The following is a 6,908-nucleotide window of genomic DNA, read 5'->3' as shown; positions in this document are numbered from 1 at the left end:
AAAATACGGCATTTTTTTTAGCATTTCCAGGCAATGTATGAAAAGATGTGCTTGAAGAGATGCCTACTCTGCTTTGAAATTTTAAACTGACTACAAAATGTTTTCACTTAAGAGTGTTCTTGGGAGATATTGGTAAAAGCGTACAAAGTTTCAGTTGTGTAGGATGGAAAAATTATTTTTTAAAAAAGAATGTTCTGAGATCCCTAACCCAAAATTGGAGTATTCTGAATCCAGGGACAATTTTTAGGCAAGTTATCTTCCTCAGAGCTGTCCAACAGTGTCTGCATGCCTGCATGGCCCTTGCTCTCTTTGGCCTCCCTCTCTTGTTGAACTCTGGTTGTCACTCACTCCCCACCCTGACCCCACCTCCATCAACACAACCAACTCTCCCTGAGTCTGACAGAGGTCATCACCAGGCACAGGGGACCACCCTGCACCAGGGAACCTAATTGTTGGCGAACGTGGCACTTCCTCCTTAATCCACACAGTGAATATTGTTTATACCTCCCACATAAACTAATAGCCTATCATACATTTGGACATGACTGATTTCTAAACACAGAGAGATTCATTTCACATACAGACGTACCTCAGAGATATTGCAAGTTCATTTCCAGACCACTGCAATACAGTGACTATCTCAATGAAGTCAGTCACATGCAGTTTTTGGTTTCCTAGTGCATATAAAAGTTACATTTACACTATACTATAGTAAACTAAGTATGTATGCAATAGCATTATGTCTTTAAAAAACCAATGTACATACCTTAATTTAAAAATACTTTATTACTAAAAAATGCTAACAGTTCTCTGAGCCTTCAGTGAGTCATAATCTTTTTGCTGGTAGAGGGCCTTGACTCAATGTTGAGAGCTGCTGGGTGATCAGTGTGGTAATAGCTAAAGGTTTGGGTGACTGTGGTGACTTGTTAAAATAAGACAGTGACATTTGATGCTTCATTTGACTCTTCCTTTCATCAAAGATTCCTCTGTAGCATGTGATGCTGTTTGACAGCATTTTACCCACAGTCGAACTTCTTTCAAAATTGGAGTCAATCCTCTCAAACCTTGTCACTGCTTTATCACCTAAGTTCATAGAATATTCCAAATACGTTGTTGTTATTTCAACAATGTTCATTCAAAGCCTCTTCACCAGGAGTAGATTCCATCTCAAGAAACCACTTTCTTTGCTCATCCATAGGAAGCATCTCCTCATTCAGTCAAGTTTGATCGTGAGATTGCAGCAGTCCAGTCACATCTTCAGGTTCCACGTCTAATTTTACTTCTCTTGCTTTCATCACTTCTGCAGTTATTCTTTCCACTAAAGTCTTGAACCCTTCAAAGTCATCCATGAGAGTTGGAATCAACTGCTCGCAAAGGCCTGTTAATGTTAGGATTTTGACCTCCTGTCATGAATCACAAGAGTTCTTAATGACATCTAGAATGGTAAATCCTTTCCAGAAAGTTTTTGATGTGCTTTTCCCAGATCCATCAGAAGAATCACTATCTGCGGCAGCCATAGCCTTATGAAATGTATTTCTTAAATAATAAGATGTGAAAGTCAAAATTACTCCTTAATTCATAGGTTTCAGGATGAATATTGTGTCAGCAGGCATAAACACAACATTAATCTCCTTGCACGGAGACCAGGTGCATTGTCAATGAGCCATAATATTTTAAAACGAATATTCTGTTTTTCTGAGACATAGGTCTCAACACCAGGCTTAAAACCTTCAGTAAACCATGCTGTAAACAGATGTGCTGTCATCCAGGCTTTGTTGTTCCATTTCTAGAACACAAAGTTGATTTAGCATAATTTTTCAGGGCCCTAGGATTTTCAAGGTCAATGAACATTGACTTCAACTTCATGTCACCAGTTTCATTAGCACTTAACAAGATAGCCTGTCCTTTGAAGCTTTGAAGCAGGCATTGACTTCTCCTCTCTAGCTATGAAAATCCTAGATGGCATCTTCCTCCAAGAGAAGGCTGTTTCATCTACATTGAACATCCATTGTTTAGTGAAGCCACCTTCATCCATGATTTTAGCTAGATCTTCTAGAGAACTTGCTGTAGCTTCTACATCAGCACTCTCTACTCCACTTTGCACTTAGTTTACGGAGACAGCTTCTTTCCTTAAACCTTATAAATTCACCTCTGCTAGCTTCAGACTTTTCTTCTGCAGCTTCCTCACTGCTCTCAGCCTTCACAGAATTAAATAGAGTTAGAGCCTTGCTCTGGATTGGGTTTTGCCTTAAAAACCAGTTATTGGCTGGTTCGATCTTCTATCCAGGCCACTGAAACATTTCACATGTCAGCAATAAGCCTCTTTCACTTTCTTATCATTCACATGTTCACTGGAGTAGCACTTTTAATTTTCTTCAAGAACTCTTCATTTGCATCTGCAACTTGGCTGCCTGTTTGGCACAGGAGACCAAGCTTTGGACCTGTCTTGGCTTTCAACATGCCTTCCTCACTAAGCTTAATCATTCCTACCTTTTCATTTATTTAAAGTGAGAGATGTACGACCCTTTCACTTGAACACTTAGGCCCACTGTAGGGTAATTAATTGGCCTCATTTCAATATTATTGTGTCTCAGGTAATACGGAGGCCTGAGGAGAGAGAGAGAGGGGTAACAGCCTGCCAGTGGAGCAGTCGGAACACACATGGTGGTCAGTTAAATTCACCATTGAATATGGCATGCAGTTTGTGGCACCTCAAAACAATTACAATAGTAACATCAAAGATCACTGATCACAGATCACCGCAACAGATATAATAATGAAAAATTTGGTAAGAATTACCAAAATGTGACAGAGACACAAAATGAGCCCATGCTATTAGAAAAATGGCCCCGTTATACCCGGGAGGCTGAGGCAGGAGAATGGCATGAACCCAGGAGGCGTAGCTTGCAGTGAGCCGAGATTGTGCCACTGCACTCCAGCCTGGGCGAAAGAGCAAGACTCCGTCTCAAAAAAAAAAAAAAAAAAAAAAAAGAAAGAAAGAAAGGAAAGAAAGAAAGAAAAAGAAAAATGGCCTCCATAGGCCGGGCCCAGTGGCTCACGCCTATAATCCCAGCACTTTGGGAGGCTGAGGCGGGCAGATCACAAGGTCAGGAGATCAAGACCATCCCTGGCTAACACAGTGAAACCCCGTCTCTACCAAAAATACACAAAAAAAGTAGCCAGACGTGGTGGCGGGCACCTGTAGTCCCAGCTACAGGCTGAGGCAGGAGAATGGCGTAAAAAAAAAAAAAGGAAAAGAAAAGAAAAATAGCCCTGACAGACTTGACCAACACAGAACTGCCACAAACCTTCCATTTGTTAAAAAACAAAAAAACAAAAAAAACTCAGTATCTGTTAGGCACAATGAAACAAGGTGTGCATGTACATAATTTGTGGCGTGTTACAAGATGCACCTTAGAATTGAGTTGATTATCTTTTTTTTTTTTTTTTTTTTTTTTTGAGATGGAGTCTCACTCTGTCACCCAGGCTGGAGTGCAGTGGTGCGATCTCGGCTCACTGCAACCTCTGCTTCCCAGGTTCAAGCAATTCTCCTGCCTCAGCCTACCGAGTAGCTGAGATTACAGGCACACACCACCACGCTTGGCCAATTTTTTGTATTTTTAGTAGAGATGGGGTTTCACAACATTGGCCAGGCTGATCTCGAACTTTTGACCTCAAGTGATCAAGACCTGCCTTGGCCTTCCAAAGTGCTAGGATTACAGGCATGACCCACTGCACCCGACCTGATTATCTCTTTTTCAAAAACAATTATGTAAAACAAAACTACTACTATTACTGCATTACCTATTGATGGCAATTGTTATAAAGTTATTTGGGGTTTTTTTAACAGACATATCAGAATTCATGGAGTAACCTTCAGAAAAGCAATAGGTAACACCAAAGGCAGCCCCAAAAAAGCAAAGACACAGGAAAGTTGCCTTGAATGAGGCAGGAGACTAAAGAGGAAACAAGGAACAGCCCCATCCAAGTATGTTCCACCAGCCCAGCAGTTAAAGGGCAGAGCCAGAGTTGGTTATGTGAAGAATCTAACAGGGTGTCAGCTTACCATTCAATAACACTTTTAGAACTGCACCAGGATACCGAGTTCAGCCAGCATTATCATCCAGCTAGTTCAACTTATTTATACTCTGTCTTTTCATAACAGCAGCCATATCTAATTTTATATGGTAATAATTTCAGTGGAGAGAGTTGATGAAGGTCACCACGGTGACCACGCATTTTTGTCTCCATGGTGACATAGCTGATAAAGACCCTTAAATTTAATTTTCTTGGAAGTTCCGAAAGCTTTCTTCTCCTCAGACTAATTCATATAATGGGACTAAAACAATTTTAACTTTCTATTACCTTTTATTCTTATGAAAGCAAAAGAAAAGGAAAAGAAATAGGCAAAAATTCTTTAAAGCAGATACAATGTGGATTAATTTTTTCTTGAGTGACAAATAGTCCTTGATCATTAATAATGGTGTCCAATAATTATAAATATAAAACACCCACTCTTTTATATTTGTTGTCTTATTCAATCTGCATAATAGACATTATTTGTCATGTTTTATGATAAGAAAACTGAGACGCTGAGTGATTAGTTTGAGGCCACGTAGCTAGTAAAGGGTGGAGCTGGGCTTCAGAGACAAGTCTATCTAACACCACAACTCCTACCAAGCTTAGGAAGATATTTCACTTATTAAATGGTATCAGCCAAGTCAACGCTCATCCAGCTTCAGAAAAATTGGAAGGGTTTCAGGAAGAAGTGAAGTAAGACCTGAATTTGTCTTAGTCTTTTCTCCTCCCATTCTCTGGACAGGAACTCACAAAGGCTCCATCAGCCACACAATTACTAGGGAAATGTAAGCAAATGAGAGAAGGTTTAGAGAAAAAAAAAATGATTAAGGAAGTTGAAAGCTCAAAAGTATGCACAGAAGGCCAAAAAGATAACTAGGAGGTGATGCGACCGTAAAGTGTAAGCAGTAAAAGCCGAAATTCTTGGCCTGCACTAAAAGTCTCTCTCACCTTGTAGACTAGCCTACACCAGAGAAGCCAAAGAGAAGTTTCTTAAAATAAAATCCTATTTTTCATTAAAACCTTTTTCAAACTTATGGCTATTTTACGGCAAACTCCCTTCGATGTTCCGTGGAAAGGCTGACGACCCTCAGTGTTCCCACGTGGAAAGAGGGTTGACTCACCTGGAGGAGGAAACCCATGCAGGTTCTGCCTTCACCTGCCCCAGGGCGGAAGGCCTGAGCCTAGGAACAGGCTTCCTCTAGGAAATCCCTTTCCATCCACAAAGCTCCGTGGGGCCCTCACTTTCATCACCTCTTAACCCAAGGTGACACTTACACTTCCAATTGTTTTGTTCCCCTCTAGTCCTTTCTCTCTGGTTGTGCAAAGAAGTCCCTCGGCCGGGCGCAGTGGCTCACACCTGTAATCCCAGCTCTTTGGGAGGCTGAGGCGGGCGGATCACGAAGCAAGAGACGGAGACCATCCTGGCCAACATGGTGAAACCCTGTCTCTACTAAAACTACAAAAATTAGCTGGGCGTGGTGGTGCACGCCTGTAGTCCCAGCTACTCCAGAGGCTGAGGCAGGAGAATCGCTTGAACCTGGTGAGAAGTGACAATGTGCTAGCAGCCCTCACTCTCAGCGCCTCCTCCGCCTCCCGCCTTCGGCCTCCGCATCCCCTCTGGCGGCGCCTGAGGAGCCTTCAGCCCACCACGGCACCGTGGGAGCCCCTCTCTTGGGTGACTGAGGCCAGAGCCTCCTCCCTCTGCTTGCGGGGAGGTGTGGAGGGAGAGGTGCCGGCGGGAACCCGGGCTGCGCTGGCGAGCAGGGAGCAGCCGGCCGGCACCGCCCGCCCAGGACAGTGAGGGGCTTAGCACCCGGGCCAGCAGCTGCGGAGGTTGCACCGGGTCCCCCAGCAGTGCTGGCCCGCCAGCGCCGCACTCAAATTCTCCTGGGCCTTAGCTGCCTCCCGGCCGCACAGGCCGCCAGACCTGCAGCCCGCCATGTCTGAGCTCCACCCCTGCGGGGGGCTCCTGCGCCGCCTGAGCCTGTCTGACGGGCGCCGCCCCCTGCTCCATGGCGCCTGGTCCCATCAACAGCCCAAGGGCTGAGGAGTGCAGGCGCGGCTCAGGACTGGCGGGCAGCTCTGCCTGCAGCCCAGGTGCAGGATCCACTGCATGAAGCCAGCTGGGCTCCTGAACTGGATGGGGACTTGGAGAACTTTTATATCTAGCGGGAGGATTGTATGTGCACCAATCAGCACTGTGTCTAGCTCAGGGTTTGTAAATACACCAATCAGCACTCTGTGTCTAGCTCAGGGTTTGTGAATCCACCAATTGGCACTCTGTATCTAGCTAACCTAGTGGAGACTTGGAGGACTAGCACTCTGTGACTCTGTGTCTAGCTCAAGGATTGTAAACCCACCAATCGGCACTCTGTTAAAAATGGACCAATCAACTCTCTGTAAAATGGACCAATCAGCAGGATGTGGGTGGGGCCAGATAAGGGAATAAGAGCAGGCTGCCAGCGCCAACCAGGGCAAGCCCCTGGGGTCCTCATCCAAGCCGTGAAAGCCTTATTGTTTCACTCTGCGATAAATCTTGCTGGTGCTCATTCTTTGGGTCCACACTGTCTTTATGAGCTGTAAGAGGCACCCTGAAGGTCTGCAGTTTCATTCCCGAAGGGAGCGAGACCACGAACCCACTGGGAAGAAGGAACAACTCCAGATGTGGTGCTTTTAAGAGCTGTAACACTCACCAGAAGGTCTGCAGTTTTGCTCTTGACAGCGAGACCACGAAGCCACCAGAAGGAAGAAGCTCCAGACACATCTGAAAGTCTGAAGGAACAAACTCCAGACACACCATCTTTAAGAACTGTAACACTCACCCCGAG

At 44.6% G+C, this 6,908-nt stretch overlaps 1 pseudogene; it reads right to left on the bottom strand.

Moving 5' to 3' along the window:
- Positions 1-814: 814 nt before the first annotated feature.
- Positions 815-5,219, bottom strand: LOC126940804 (tigger transposable element-derived protein 1-like; annotated as a pseudogene).
- Positions 5,220-6,908: the final 1,689 nt, after the last annotated feature.

Source organism: Macaca thibetana, chromosome 17, assembly GCF_024542745.1.
Source record: "Macaca thibetana thibetana isolate TM-01 chromosome 17, ASM2454274v1, whole genome shotgun sequence".
NCBI lineage: Eukaryota > Metazoa > Chordata > Mammalia > Primates > Cercopithecidae > Macaca > Macaca thibetana.
The sequence above is the reverse complement of the archived record's forward strand: the minus strand, read 5'-3'. Positions and strand labels throughout refer to the sequence as shown.